Raw genomic sequence first — 16,490 nt, 5'->3', positions numbered from 1 at the left:
CTTTTTTCGCACTTACAGTGTGGAGTGTCAGACTTTTAAGAGTTGAAAACACTCCATCCGATAAAAATGATACGGCGTTGTCTGACAACGATGTGTAACAAAATGAGAAAAATAATATAATTGGCCGCCATAAGCGAAAACAGCTAGAAATCTCAAACAGCCTTTTTTGTATTTGTAATTTGTCCCTTGCCGTTTTCTGGCTATATAATTGTTTTTGGGCTTCGACATTGATGATATAAATTAAATTTATGAGTTTGAATTACGGTAAATTTGCTTAAAATTAATTCTTCGGTTTTTTCATTGCTCGATACCATGGAAAACTCCACTTAGAAACAATGAATGAACGGATTAAGTTTCTAAAAGGAATTTACGGCTTAAAAATCGAAATATTCAAGTTACTCGCAGACAAGCAGAAAACATAATTGTCGGCGTCCTGGTAGCCATGGGAAAACGTCGATCGTACAAGAATTATATAAATTAATCGAAAGAAGCGTCACTTTTCTTTTCGCCTATTATTCTCAAGGAACGCGAGACAAAGCCGAATTTGATTTTAAGACGGCATTACAGCATTATATTGACGCCTAGTTGGGAAAAAATATTTTCTCGTATTATTTTCTTCCAACAGGACGCAAATATAGTGTGGCAGTGCCGCCTTAAAATCGTCTATAGTTTATATTATGTGGTACGTTATGTGGTACATTTTTTTAAATTCGTCATTCGGGAAACCAATATGGAACTTGGCCAGCTACCTTCATCAAGAACAAAAATAAGCCAATGGAAACCTTTTTCGTCAGCAAGGATACTTGTAATCTGTTTTGTTTTTTTTTCCTTTTGGATTGACCACATGGTTAACTTTCGCAAACATTTGCATTTAAATGAAAATAGACGCTGCTTTTGGTACATTGTAATGTTATGCAAATTTATTTCGATCGCCGGCACGTGCATATCGCACGTTTATGTCTCTCGACGGGTTAGTTTTTTCGGGCCGCGGAAGAGACTTTCACACAACATAATATAGAGTATGGGCTCTTAGAAAATTTTAGTTTCGACTTGAAATTCAGTGTACCAGTGGGCTTTTGATGGTATTGAAATTAGCTAAAATTAGCCGTTTCGCTCACGAGCTTCGATGAAAGTACTTGTATCGGCCAAAAATAATATTATACTTGAAGCTTTTGGTAATCAAATTAATGCTTTAGAAACAGCAAGACATGCACTATGAGCTACCCAAAGTATATTGATAGATATCATCGCGTTGATCTGTACGAGCAAAAACAAAACGCACACTTTCCACCTGAAAGATGCTGCTTCAGTAATAGCAAAGCCGCTGACCTACATTATCAATGTATCACTTAGATCTGGAACTGTTCCGGCTGAATGGAAAGAAACCAAAGTATTACCACTCTTTAAGTCTGGCTCCTCAACTGAGATAGGCAATTACAGACCAATATCACTACTTCCCATCCTATCAAAGATCTTAGAGAAAGTGGTGTATAGTCAACTGGTGTCCTATCTAGAAAGTAATAACCTCCTTCCTGATAATCAATTTGGTTTTCGTTCTAAACGCTCTACTGAACTGGCTGTTACATACTTCACAAACATAATAAGGAAAGAAGCTGATAATGGCAAGGTATCGGGAGCAGTTTTTATTGATCTGTCTAAAGCTTTTGATACCATTAGTCATTCAGGCCTACTAAACAAACCGCCCTTTTATGGGATTTGTGACAATGAGCTGAAGTGGTTCGCAGATTACCAGTTTTTACGAAAGCAGACTGTGCAATACAACGGTGTTCTTTCAGAACCCAATCCCAATTTTACTGGGGTTCCACAAGGAAGCATTCTTGGGCCGCTGCTGTTCAATATATATTTTGCTGATGTTCACAAACCTCTTCAATCATCCAGAATCATCACGTATGCCGACGACACGGTAATCTTTACTTCTTCAAGCAATTTTGATGTTATCGAAAGGAATCTAAATGATGACATAAACAATCTGGCAACTTGGTTTCGCAAGAATGAACTGATCACAAATCTCAAAAAAGGGAAGTCAGAGGCGATGATCTTCGGAACTGCACGAAGGTTGAGTCGTCTCCAAGGTAAATAGCTCAATCTGACGGTAAATGGATTACCTATAAACAGCACAACAACCTACAAGTACTTTGGGTGTCCATTTAGTTCCTACATTGAGTTTTGAAACCCATTTCAACAAAACCTACAAGAAAGCGGCCGGGAGAGTCACTCTACTGCGGAAAATTCATTCTTCCATTACTTGTGCAGCTGCAGAAAGCATTTACAGGGCTATGATTATGCCTGTTTTTACCTATTGTAGTCTAATCACACTAAGCTATTGAAATACGCGCAGGCAACTAATTCGCAACCTCGAACATCGTGGACTAAGCTGCATTTCCTCAGGACTGCAAAACAAGACTGACATTCGTATTCCATCAGTTGACAGTTATTTGAAAAAAAAAGTCTGTCTCTATGTTTTTGATTGTCTAATTCGAAATGTATGTACGCCTTTTAAGAACTATTTTACAAGGGTAAGTCACAATGTCAACACAAGAAATAGATTTTCCTCGATCGAACTGCCGAAAGCGAACTTGGAGTTTGGCCGTCGGAGTTTTTCGTTTTTAGGGGCTTCAATTTTTAACAGTTTACCGGCAGACATAAGAACTCTGAACTCTAGGCTTTTATTTAGGCAAAAGGCCAACGAACATTTTTATTTGTAATTATTAATCGTGAGTTTTTATATGTTTTCCAAGTGCGTAGGTTTGCCTTTTTAACATTTAACATTTTTAAAATTTTTAAATTTTTAAATCTTACAGAACCCCTTTGATAACAGTACTTTACAGTACTGATGGGTTAATCCTGTCTAAAGATTCGTTTATTATTATTATTATTATTATTATTATTTTTCGGCCATTTTCGGTGGTGTCAGGAAGCTAAAATTGCGAATTTCGAGCTTTCCTCGATTTCGAAAAAACTAAAGGGGTTCAGGACCTTTGAATGGTATTTTCGAAAACAACTCACTATAGAGGTTATTTGGGCAAAATATAAAGAAATCCGAAATTTCGCGACTGTCATCTCATTTTCGGTATTTACAGGAATTGGCTCTTAAATTTGAAAAATGAGAAAAATATGCAAATGACATGACTGATGACGTCATACACTCAACACAATATTATATGAAGTATATAAATAGAGCTAGCTTGGCCAATGTGAAGCACAGACCACTGAAACTTGATAGGCTAATAGTTCTACAGGAGAGACAGGTACGACCATAAAAGGTTTTGTTGCCATGATAACTCATTCTTTTCCAGTCCCCACTTACTTGACACTAAACAAGGCCACTAATTTGAGCTAACATATTTATATGCTTGCTGGATCATGCATATGAAGCACCATTAGCATATACCAAAATCGAATGCCAAAGTTGGTTAGAAAAGCCTTTAATATTAGGGAGGTCTGCAACCTAGTATGTTGCTGTGGTAAGAAAACTGTTAAGAGTAAAACTGTTAAACTTGTATTGTGGAGCACATTTAGTAGAATGTTCCTGCAAAGAATCAAACATTTCTGATACAAATTGGCTGAGATATCTTTCTTCGTCATATTTGATCAAAACTTGGTTGAATGTATGACCTTATCACTTGACTAATTTGCATATTTTGAAAACTTCAATATTTCTGCAACAAAAAGAGATCTTTGAAAATAGTAAAAAGCATTTTTCTTCTAATACAGACTACTTGTTTATGTTTAAAAATGGCTTAGATAGGAAACATGTGATTTTGGTCATAGTACCGCTTTATGGAAATGGCGATTTCCAAGATGGCGGATCCGAGATAGCGGGTCAAATGATGTCTTTTGACGTCATATGACCTCATAACCGACGAAAATGGTATCATCTTGTAGAGTAAGCTCAGGCCTATCTTATCAATGTAAATGTACTTCGTTGTGCCTTAAGAGAACGAAAACCGAGGGGAGGGTTTCCATCAATCCCCCCCTTTGTACGACGGTTGGGGTATGAGCTAGCTTTTACGCCTAAGGGCTAAATTTAGGTTATTCCCCAGTATTGCATGACGCATCCCTACTGCGCATAATTTCACGCGTGATTAGCGCGCGCGCATTAAAAAATGGCGCCTTTTTCTTTACAGCTGGACCTCGCCATAAAGGTATATCGTCATTTTCTGGCAAACGAGTATGGTAACCTATCATTTTTTTCTGTTGTTTTCAATTAAGTAACACATTTCTCTGTGTAGAATAAGTATGGACCAATTCTCAGTGTAGAACAAAAAGCAATAGTCGGAAACGTGAATTTAGCAAGCAATCGTGACTACAATCATGGCGCTATTATAAGGATTTATATTCGTATAAACAAGGTGCTGTTGCTCCTAAACGAAAATGGAGACCCCTCATTTTTATTTCAAAATTTAAGCTCCTATAATATAAACAATCAATAGGCAAAGTTTCACAAAAATCTCAGTGCAGGTTCTATTTCAGTGAAATGACGTTAAGTTATTCTTCTCCCTGCCTGTCATCTTTATGTTCCCCTTATGGGATGGGAAGAAATGTTTGATGTTAAGATTATTGCCAACCTTACAGCATTTTATTGATCTCTCATTTTGCTTACAGCATTTGCAGTATCGTCAGGTTGGCAAACACTCCGTCAGGGAGAATTGTAATATAATTGTCACTCAAAAACCTGTTAAAAGTATGAGACAATACTCAATTAAAACATTAAGCTGTACGTTCGAGATTTAATTACGAGAACAACTCTAACTTTTGGGATAAACGATGGTTGTATGTTTCTAGGAATTGAATTAAATGGGCCCTCTGTAGTTTCGCATATTGGTTAGTACGCTGGACTGTATTCTGGATCGAGCGGTTCGGTGGGCAGGTTTTTTTTTTTTTTTGGTAAAACCAGTTTACTCTGAAAGTATCCGGGGCTGCAAAGACGCATTTAAACTAGACAATATTTATTTCAAGTTGTCGCCCATTATTTTGATACAATAATATTTCCCTGTGAAACTGTCTGAAATGGCCGTTTTGTGACTTCAAGCTCCTGAAACTGACGATAACCTCCGGCCTCATTCTTATGGCACCACCAGAAGAAAATTCAGGAAACGGAGTCTGTGTTAACGTTGTCTAACACCAAGTATACCTGATGTTTCCCTGGATGTGTGAAAAATGCCCTAATTAGGTGTGTTGGCCTCGTGGTTGGTGCGTTCGCCTCTGGATCAAGCGATCAGGGTTCGACTCCTAGCCAGGGACATTGTGTTTTGTTCTTGGGAAAGACATTTCCCGCCTCTCACGGTGCCTCTCTCCGCCCAAGTGTATAAAAGGGAACCGGCAAAATCAATGGTGAGGGGTAACCCGGCGATGGACTGGAATTGAATCCAGGAGGAGTAGAAAAACTCCTAATCGCTTCATTCCACTGAAACCGGAGATAAGCGCCGAGCTGATGGGCCACTTGGCTCGCACGTAAATGAAGGTTACGATCCTTTTGTTGTCAGCAAAGTAAAGTCGTTTTCTTTCAAGTGCATTTGACCGGAAATAAGCTCCGACCTGATGGGCCACTTGTTACCAGAACTGTACTTTTAACTAACTTAACAAGAAACTTACTCAAACAGAACAATTGGTTCCAACGTGCCATACTTATCACCATCGACCAACAAAATACTTTTGGCTGAAGATGACTTCCGCTAAGGTTGTCGCAACGTCAATCATATTATATGAACTAATCATTGGATGGTGCAATTTACCAAGAGTTTTCATTGGCTTAGCCAATGGTACAGGAGCATTTGGTATAGGAGCATTTATACAATGCCTTACAAATATGGAAGGCACACGCCCAATAGTTTTGGGCGTTGTTATTTTTATTTTATTACAGTTTTCTATAGTCATCTCGGTGCTACCGACCTCGTTGGCTATCTATCATCAAATATAAGACGCACACGCGTGGAATAAATTTAAATAGCTCTTGTATGCTTTTTTCGCACTTACAGTGTGGAGTGTCAGACTTTTAAGAGTTGAAAACACTCCATCCGGTAAAAATTATATAGCGTTGTCTGACAACGATGTGTAACAAAATGAGAAAAATAATATAATTGGCCGCCATAAGCGAAAACAGCTAGAAATCTCAAACAGCCTTTTTTGTATTTGTAATTTGTCCCTTGCCGTTTTCTGGCTATATAATTGTTTTTGGGCTTCGACATTGATGATATAAATTAAATTTATGAGTTTGAATTACGGTAAATTTGCTTAAAATTAATTCTTCGGTTTTTTCATTGCTCGATACCATGGAAAACTCCACTTAGAAACAATGAATGAACGGATTAAGTTTCTAAAAGGAATTTACGGCTTAAAAATCGAAATATTCAAGTTACTCGCAGACAAGCAGAAAACATAATTGTCGGCGTCCTGGTAGCCATGGGAAAACGTCGATCGTACAAGAATTATATAAATTAATCGAAAGAAGCGTCACTTTTCTTTTCGCCTATTATTCTCAAGGAACGCGAGACAAAGCCGAATTTGATTTTAAGACGGCATTACAGCATTATATTGACGCCTAGCATCGGGTAGAATGCCTGGACATTATTAATTATTCATGACCGGCGAAGCGGCAAATTTGAATGTTTGCGTGTCGTGAAATGCCCTGATTAAGAGAAGAAAGGGTCCAAATTGGCCCAATAGCGTTGATAAAACTTACTGTTCTGGTTTCCAGGAGTTAAAACTTCAACTTTCACGCGCGGCTTTTTGAAGAAGAAGGTTGAATCTTCAATTTAAGCCGTTAAGTAAGTTGATATATGAGGTATAAGGAGTAGCTTTTTGCTCTCGAAAATGGGCAAAAATTGGCCATTTTTTGTATGGGGACCGTTTTCAGAAGCAATTTTCAGACCATCTAAACCGGCCTTCCTAATTTTCACGCACGGCAAATGAAAGATGGCTTTTTACTGAAACAAAACCCGTTTCAAATTTGAAAATCGGTCCACAGGAACCTGTAGCTTTTTGAGTTTGAAAACTTCTTGTTGGAGTTGCATTTGAAAATGGCGCGTCTTCGATGGAAGAGCTATTGTCTTAAGCACACGTCTGTATAACAATGGCTGTCAAAACTAAACAATACCCATTCAAGAAAACCACTTGACTGTAACTGAAATATTCATTACCGCGAATTTCAAAAGTATGCTGTCGGCGCAGCTGATTCATTCGAAAACCTGTTGCTCAATGAACATGGAAAGCGAAATCGTAAGTGATCGGGAATTGAGAATTTTACCTTTGGCCTACTAAAGAAATGCAAAGGCATATAAAGCGCGAGGACAGAGGTAGACAATGTATAGCGTAAGACAATATTTTTTGTAATCCTGCGTAGCAGACGTCTTCTCTTCAAGGAAGAAAGGCGAACGAAAAGCTTGTGATACGCAGACAAAGAGAACAGCACGGGAACCGACCAGCGCGCAGTTGTTTTGCTTAAACGAAAGAACCAATTATTTTTATTCCTATCAAAGTTTTAGGGGATTTCAAGGCGAATAAAGTAAAGTAAACATCGCCAATTACTTTAAAAAAACTTCAAAGAGGCCAGCGAGTTATTGTGTGACAACAACAGCGCGAAGACTCGTGTCAATCGGTCAGATTTTTTTGAGAAACTCGGCTTTCAAGACCAGATCTTTAGCAAAGAAACAATTATTTTTATTCCTAGCAAAGTTTTAGGGGATTTCAAGGCGAATAAAGTAAGGTAACCATCGCCAATTACTGAAAAACTTCAAAGAGGCCAGCGAGTTATTGTGTGACAACAACAGCGCGAAGACTCGTGTCAATCGGTCAGATTTTTTTGAGAAACTCGGCTTTCAAGACCAGATCTTTAGCAAAGAAACAATTATTTTTATTCCTAGCAGAGTTTTAGGGGATTTCAAGGCGAATAAAGTAAGGTAAACATCGCCAATTACTGAAAAACTTCAAAGAGGCCAGCGAGTTATTGTGTGACAACAACAGCGTGAAGACTCGTGTCAATCGGTCAGATTTTTTTGAGAAACTCGGCTTTCAAGACCAGATCTTTAGCAAAGAAACAATTATTTTTATTCCTAGCAAAGTTTTAGGGGATTTCAAGGCGAATAAAGTAAGGTAAACATCGCCAATTACTGAAAAACTTCAAAGAGGCCAGCGAGTTATTGTGTGACAACAACAGCGTGAAGACTCGTGTCAATCGGTCAGATTTTTTTGAGAAACTCGGCTTTCAAGACCAGATCTTTAGCAAAGAAACAATTATTTTTATTCCGAGCAAAGTTTTAGGGGATTTCAAGGCGAATAAAGTAAGGTAAACATCGCCAATTACTGAAAAACTTCAAAGAGGCCAGCGAGTTATTGTGTGACAACAACAGCGTGAAGACTCGTGTCAATCGGTCAGATTTTTTTGAGAAACTCGGCTTTCAAGACCAGATCTTTAGCAAAGAAACAATTATTTTTATTCCTAGCAAAGTTTTAGGGGATTTCAAGGCGAATAAAGTAAGGTAAACATCGCCAATTACTGAAAAACTTCAAAGAGGCGAGCAAGTTATTGTCAACAACAGCGTGAAGACTCGTGTCAATCGGTCAGATTTTTTTGAGAAACTCGGCTTTCAAGCCCAGATCTTTAGCAAAGAAAATTTTTTTTTTATTCCTTGCAAAGTTTTAGGGGATTTCAAGGCGAATAAAGTAAGGTAAACATCGCCAATTACTGAAAAACTTCAGAGGCCAGCGAGTTATTATGTGACAACAACAGCGTGAAGACTGGTGTCATCAGTCAGATATTTTTGAGAAGCTCGGCTTTTAAGACCAGATCTTTAGCAAAGAAACAATTTTTTTTATTCCTTGCAAAGTTTTAGGGGATTTCAAGGCGAATAAAGTAAGGGAAACATCGCCAATTACTGAAAAATTTCGAAGAGGCGAACGAGTTATCATGATTGTGTGACAACAATCTTCGAAGTTTTTGTCACAGAATAATTCGCTCGCGTGAAGATAAGAGTGTTATTCCGTGGATAATTATTCTCCGGAACTTCTTCTGTGATATCCTTTACGTAAAGAAATCACACCAAAACCATGCTATACATCTAAAATCTCATTTAGACTATCAGATAGTCTAAATCTGTGCTATTTGGAATGTATGTTTATGTGGTACGAACATGTACGAACGTGTATGTAGGTGGTACGAAAATGGGTGGTACGAAAAGACGTTGGTACGAAAAACCCGGATACATGTAATGGCCTATGGTAAAAATCGGATGCAAATATCCATTACAAGTCCAACGCTTGAAATAGCCAGCTTGAAATACGCGATATCGGAAACAATAGAATAAAGAATAACTTTCGAGGCCTTTGTTTCTTAGCCCCGCCTTGACAAGTTAATGAGCTAAGGCAGTATTCCCTTCGGAGGAAAGCGTACGTGATCTTTGACCAATCAGAGCGTCCCTGTTTACGCTTCGCTGCTAATATTACAGACCTATAATTTTTATTCGACTACAAGTAAATGTCCCGAGAACAATAGGCATTCTACGCGATGGTTGGGAAAAAATATTTTCTCGTATTATTTTCTTCCAACAGGACGCAAATATAGTGTGGCAGTGCCGCCTTAAAATCGTCTGTAGTTTATATTATGTGGTACGTTATGTGGTACATTTTTTTAAATTCGTCATTCGGGAAACCAATATGGAACTTGGCCAGCTACCTTCATCAAGAACAAAAATAAGCCAATGGAAACCTTTTTCGTCAGCAAGGATACTTGTAATCTGTTTTGTTTTTTTTTCCTTTTGGATTGACCACATGGTTAACTTTCGCAAACATTTGCATTTAAATGAAAATAGACGCTGCTTTTGGTACATTGGAATGTTATGCAAATTTATTTCGATCGCCGGCACGTGCATATCGCACATTTATGTCTCTTGCGGGTTAGTTTTTTCGGGCCGCGGAAGAGACTTTCACACAACATAATATAGAGTATGGGCTCTTAGAAAATTTTAGTTTCGACTTGAAATTCAGTGTACCAGTGGGCTTTTGATGGTATTGAAATTAGCTAAAATTAGCCGTTTCGCTCACGAGCTTCGATGTAGGTACTTTTATCGGACTAAAATATTATTACACTTGGAGCTTTTGGAAATCAAATTAATGCTTTAGAAACAGCAAGACATGCACTATGAGCTACCCAAAGTATATTGATAGATATCGTCGCGTTGATCTGTACGACCGAAAACAAAACGCACAATTTTCGGCCATTTTCGGCGGTGTCAGGAAGCTAAAATTGCGAATTTCGAGCTTTCCTTGATTACGAGAAAACTAAAGGGGTTCAGGACCTTTGAATGGTATTTTCGAAAACAACTCACTATAGAGGTTATTTGGGCAAAATATAAAGAAATCCGAAATTTCGCGACTGTCATCTCATTTTCGGTATTTACAGGAATTGGCTCTTAAATTTGAAAAATGAGAAAAATATGCAAATGACATGACTGATGACGTCATACACTCAACACAGTATTATATGAAGTATATAAATAGAGCTAGCTTGGCCAATGTGAAGCACAGACCACTGAAACTTGATAGGCTAATAGTTCTACAGGAGAGACAGGTACGACCATAAAAGGTTTTGTTGCCATGATAACTCATTCTTTTCCAGTCCCCACTTACTTGACACTAAACAAGGCCACTAATTTGAGCTAACATATTTATATGCTTGCTGGATCATGCATATGAAGCACCATCGGCATATATCAAAATCGAATGCCAAAGTTGGTTAGAAAAGCCTTTAATATTGGGAAGGTCTGCAACCCAGTATATTGCCGTGGTAACAAAACTGTTAAGAGTAAAACTGTTACACTTGTATTGTGGAGCACATTTAGTAGAATGTTCCTGCAAAGAATCAAACATTTCTGATACAAATTGGCTGAGATATCTTTCTTCGTCATATTTGATCAAAACTTGGTTGAATGTATGACCTTATCACTTGACTAATTTGCATATTTTGAAAACTTCAATATTTCTGCAACAAAAAGAGATCTTTGAAAATAGTAAAAAGCATTTTTCTTCTAATACAGACTACTTGTTTATGTTTAAAAATGGCTTAGATAGGAAACATGTGATTTTGGTCATAGTACCGGATCCGAGATAGCGGGTCAAATGATTTTTCGAAGCTTTATTCACTCAGCTAACGGTAGAAGACTAAACTAACGATTCGAAATACAGAAATTTACATATCGTAACATCCTTCCCTCAAAAGAAAAAATAAAAGAGAAAAAAGAGGAAAAAAATCAGTTCTTCTATACGCTAACAGTTCTTACAATTTCACTTGTTAGACCTTAAGAGTTACAAGATCTGTATAACGACTAGGCGGTTTGACCAGTCTCCCACTTCTTGTACGGACTTGGCTTTCACACCCCGTAGGTGACACTTGTTGTCTCAAGGGCTGATCTTTGATGGCTCGATCTTGGTCTACTGAAGTGGCCGATAAGGGCTGATCCTTACTGGACTCAGTGGTGGTCGTGGACTGATTAACTTTCGTCGTTGCCACTGGCTTCAGCGTTGGTTGTTCATTGGCGAGGTGATCCTTAACTTTAAAGTCATGGTAGTTTGAAGGCGTTGACCATTTCTCAGCTGGAACACTATCAGCCTCTGTAGAACGTTTCAGGTGTCTCCGATTCCTGATATAGAACTGACCATTTGACTCCACTACATACGATCTTCTGCCCAGTGGCTCCAGCACTTTCGCTTTCCTCCATGTTTTCTCGTTCAGCCGAAAGGGTTGCATCCGAACAACGTTATCTTTCTGAAGGCCCTGTAGGTCGTTTGCTGATCTGTCATGATAGAACTTCTGCTTCATCTTTCTCAGCTTGTCTTTTTCTAGAGTGTCTTCAGCCACGCTAGGTTTCAGCAAGTTGCTAGAAGTAGGAAGGTTTGTTTTTGTTCTCCTGCTTAACAGACGCTGGGCAGGGCTGCTACCAAATCCTTCCTGTGGGGTGTTACGATGAGCCAACAGCGCCAGGTAAGGGTCACTTTTGGACGCTGCAGTTCTTTTGAGGATCTTCTTTGCTTCCTTGACAGCAGACTCAGCTTTACCATTAGACTGATGGTGGTAGGGACTTGTTGTCACGTGATTGAAACCGTACTCCTTGGGGAAGTTTTTGAACTCTCGACTTGTGTACTGCGAACCACTGTTCGACACAACTTCATTTGGAATCCCATATCGTGCCATATGTGACTTCAGTTTCCTGATGACAGTGGAAACCTTCAGGTCATACAACCTGTCGATCTCAAAGAAACCGGAGAAATAATCTACGGTCACCATGTAACTCTTGCGGTCTAAGTCGAACAGGTCGGTGGAAATTTTGGCCCCAGGGCGATCTGGAACGTCATGACTGATGAGCGTCTCCTTCTGCTGTCTTGTGCTGTAGGACGCACACGTTTCGCACTTTGAGGTGAAATTTTTTATATCACTCTTCATATTGGGCCAATAAATTGTTTCTCTGGCGCGCCTCAGCGTCGATTCTATTCCTTGATGGCTGGAGTGCAATGTCTGAAGCATGCGCTTTCGAAGGGTCTTAGGGACCACGAGCCTGTCTCCTCTGAAGAGTAGACCATCCTGAATTACTAATTCATCACGGATATCATAGTATATATATCGCCACTGTTGGAGGTAGCTCTGTCTTTTCTGCTGGCTACCCAGACTGCACTATGGCCTTCACAGCTTGCAAAACTTCATCGTTCTTAGTCTCTACGCGGAACATTTCTGCTTCGTGCTCGCTCACCAGCAAGTGGTTTATTTCTTGAACGTCTTGCTCGACTTCCAGTCCCTCTTCAAAGGCAGATCTTGCAAACAGGACATGTTCTCTCTGATCTTGAGTTGCCTCTGCCAACTTGGGGTAGTGCCGACTCAAGGTGTCTGCGAGATGCAGCTCACTTCCTTTCTTGTATTGCACGTCCAGATCATAATGTTGCAGCCTCAAGATCATCCTCTGTAATCTCTTAGGAGCAGAGACCAGCGGCTTGGCAAGAATCGTTTCTAGGGGCTTATGGTCTGACACGACAATTACCGATCTCCCATACATATACTGGTGAAACCTCTCTGTTGAGAACACAATTGGAAGGAACTCTTTTTCTATTTGGGCGTAGTTCCTCTCACCTGCAGTCAGGGCTCTGCTTGCGTATGCCAGCGGCCTTCCATCTTGAAGTAATGCGGCTCCCAGGGCCCCTTCGCTTCCATCACACTGAATGACTAGGTCCTTCTCTCGCTCATAGTACTTGAGCAGTGGTGGGGCTGCCACCATCTCTTTGATCCTGCTGAATGCTCTATCATGGATCTCGTCTCATAAAAATTCTTTTCCCTTCTTGGTGAGCTGTCTGAGAGGCTGTGAGACCTCGGATAATCTCAGCAGGAACTTTGCTAGATAACCCACGGTGCCCATAATCCGCTGAACACCAGTGTCATCAGTCGGCCTCTCCATCCTTAGTACTGCTTCAACCTTGGACGGGTCTGCCTTTATTCCCTCTGAGGTCAGGAGATGTCCGATGTAGGGTACCTCTATTTGCTTAAAAGCGACTTTTTGCTTATTTAGCTTAATGTTACGTTCTTGGCATCGCCTCAACAGCTTCTTAATTTTGAGGTCATGATCTGCTATCGCATCCTTCATAGTGTCTCCAGTGCCTGCTACAAGGATGTCATCTGCTATTGCATATACTCCGTCAAGACCTTCAACAGTTTCATGTAAACGGAGCTGAAATCCCGAAGGGCATACGATTCCATTTGTATCTGCCAAAGGGTGTGGCGAAGGTCGTAAGCAGTGAACTCTCTTCTGTAAGCTTTATTTGCCAATAACCATCCTTGCAGTCGACTTTATCAAAGATTTTGGCCTTGCCCAACTCCGGCAGTATGTCTTCAATGACTGGCATAGGGAAATGGCATCTCTTTAACGCTTTGTTCAAGGGCTTAGGGTCCAGGCAAAGGCGAAGGTTACCGTTAACCTCTCTTGCGATCACCACGGAATTTACCCATTCAGTCGGCCTCTTAACTTTCTCGATAACACCTCTAGCTTCCAGATCGTCAAGATATTCTTTAAGCGGGGTTCTTAAAGCTTCAGGCACTCTTCTTAACGGTTGTTGGACAGGTTTAACCGTTTCGTCAACTTCAAGTCGCAATGGAGTTCCCAGATTGCCAAGGCCATCAAAAACAACTTCGTACTGGGAGCACACGTGTTCCAGGGTAAGTCCTTCGAACTGTCGGCTACTTGTCAGGTTCACATCCACATTTGCTGTAGAAGCGCACTCTGCAGGTTCGGAACACGGCTTGATCTTATCATTTCTGATTGTAATTAACTGCATTTGCTGGGCGGTTTTAATCCCGATCAGATTGACACAGTGTTCATCCTCTACAATGGTAAAGTTAACTTTGTATTTCCTTTTATCCCTGGAATTCGTCAGTTGTACCTTGCACTTTCCAAGCGGCCTGAGCGTAGAGGCGTTGTACATTTTTAGGAATTGATTTGCGGGCATGATCATATTAGCATACTTCGTTCCTTTGATGGAGCTTAGCTTGAGTATATCACACGTTGCTCCGGTGTCGATTTGGAAATTAATTTCGGGTCCTCCCTTTAATTTCATAGCCGCAGTAATCTTTGATGGGATGTTGCTCTGTATCGCGTGCGCCGAGTCGACTTCTGGAGTTAATTGAATCGTAAACAGTGATTCACCAGAGTCACTGGAAGGGACTGAGACTGTGTTGAGCGGTTTTTTCCTTCGTCCACGCTGCTTGCACACTCTAGCGAAGTGATTACTCTTTCCGCACTTTCCACAAGTCTTTCCATAGGCCGGACATTTTTCCCTCTTGAGCACGTGATTTCCTCCACAGTACTTGCATTTTTTGGCACCCTTTGAATCTCTTGGGTCTTGCGGTAATCTTGGTTTTCTTTCGTTGCGATGTTTCAAAGCGTGTATTTCATTCGGATCCGTAGCTGTGGCGAGAACCTTTAAATGCTGTGCAGTTGTTTCTCCGCTTTTGCAGATATCGATTGCTTTTTCTAGAGTGAGTTGTCTATCTTGCAACAGCTTCTTTCTCAAGGCAGGCTCTTTAACGCCGAACACTATTCTATCACGTATAAGTGAATCATGTAAACACTAACAAAAATTACACGATTTCGCAAGTGTTCTAAGTGCCGATACATAGTGATCGATACTTTCATCCTCTTTCTGTGATCTGGAGTTAAATAAATACCGCTCGAAGGTCTCATTGGTTTGTCCGATGCAATATTCCTCGAATTTTTGAACAACAGAGTCGAGTACTTTCGAACTTTCGGGCGGGTTGAATGTCATACCCTCATAAATTTCAAGAGCTTCTTCGCCGATCGCAGAAAGAAAAGTTGCAGTCTTATATTCTTCGTCGAACTGCTGGAGCCTCACAACTACGGCGTAATTATCCCAGGCTCTTTTAAATTTTTTCCAGTTAGCGGCAACGTTGTCAAGATTTAACAGTTTCGGTATTGGTATTCCACTCGGCAAAGAAGACATTTGCTGCATTTGTGCACTTCCAACGGACGTTGTATTAGTTGTATTTGTCGCCGTAGTTCCCTCGTCGCCTGACATCTTGTAGTTACGCGGCGATTTTTTATCCTGACACCACGTTTCGAAGCTTTATTCACTCAGCTAACGGTAGAAGACTAAACTAACGATTCAAAATACATAATTTATATGTACGGCAGAAAGTCCGCTGATAATTACAGCTACAGAAATTCACATATCGTAACAAATGATGTCCTTTGACGTCATATGACGTCATAACAGACGAAAATGGTCAGGCCTATCTTATCAATGTAAATGTATTTCGTTGTGCATTAACAGAACGAAAACCGAGGGGAGGGTTTCCATCAATCCCCCCTTGTACCAAGGTTGGGGTATGAGCTAGCTTTTACGCCCAAGGGCTAAATTAAGGTTATTCCCCAATATTGCATGACGCATCCCTACTGCGCATAATTTCACGCGTAATGAGCGCGCGCGCATTAAAAAATGGCGGCGGCTTTTTCTTTACAGCTGGACCTCGCCATAGAGGTAAATCGTCATTTTCTTGCAAACGAGTATGGTAACCTATCATTTTTTTTCTGTTGTTTTGAATTGAGTAACAAATTTCTCTGTGGAAAATAAATATGGACCAATTCTCAGTGTAGAACAAAAAGCAATAGTCGGAAACGTGAATTTAGCAAGCAATCGTGTCTACAATCATGGCGCTATTTTTATTTCAAAATTTAAGCTCCTATAATATAAACAATCAATAGGCAAAGTTTCACAAAAATCTCAGTGCAGGTTCTATTTCAGTGAAATGACGTTAAGTTATTCTTCTCCCTGCCTGTCATCTTTATGTTCCCCTTATGGGATGGGAAGAAATGTTTGATGTTAAGATTATTGCCAACCTTACAGCATTTTATTGATCTCTCATTTTGCTTACAGCATTTGCAGTATCGTCAGGTTGGCAAACACTCCGTCAGGGAGAATTG

The 16,490-nt window shown here is 40.0% G+C and overlaps 1 pseudogene; it reads right to left on the bottom strand.

The window, feature by feature from the left end:
• Positions 1–14,597: 14,597 nt before the first annotated feature.
• Positions 14,598–15,707, bottom strand: LOC145483458 (uncharacterized; annotated as a pseudogene).
• Between the last annotated feature and the right edge of the window lie 783 nt (positions 15,708–16,490).

Source organism: Orbicella franksi, chromosome 4 (assembly GCF_964199315.1).
Source record: "Orbicella franksi chromosome 4, jaOrbFran1.1, whole genome shotgun sequence".
Classification (NCBI taxonomy): domain Eukaryota; kingdom Metazoa; phylum Cnidaria; class Anthozoa; order Scleractinia; family Merulinidae; genus Orbicella; species Orbicella franksi.
The sequence above is the reverse complement of the archived record's forward strand: the minus strand, read 5'-3'. Positions and strand labels throughout refer to the sequence as shown.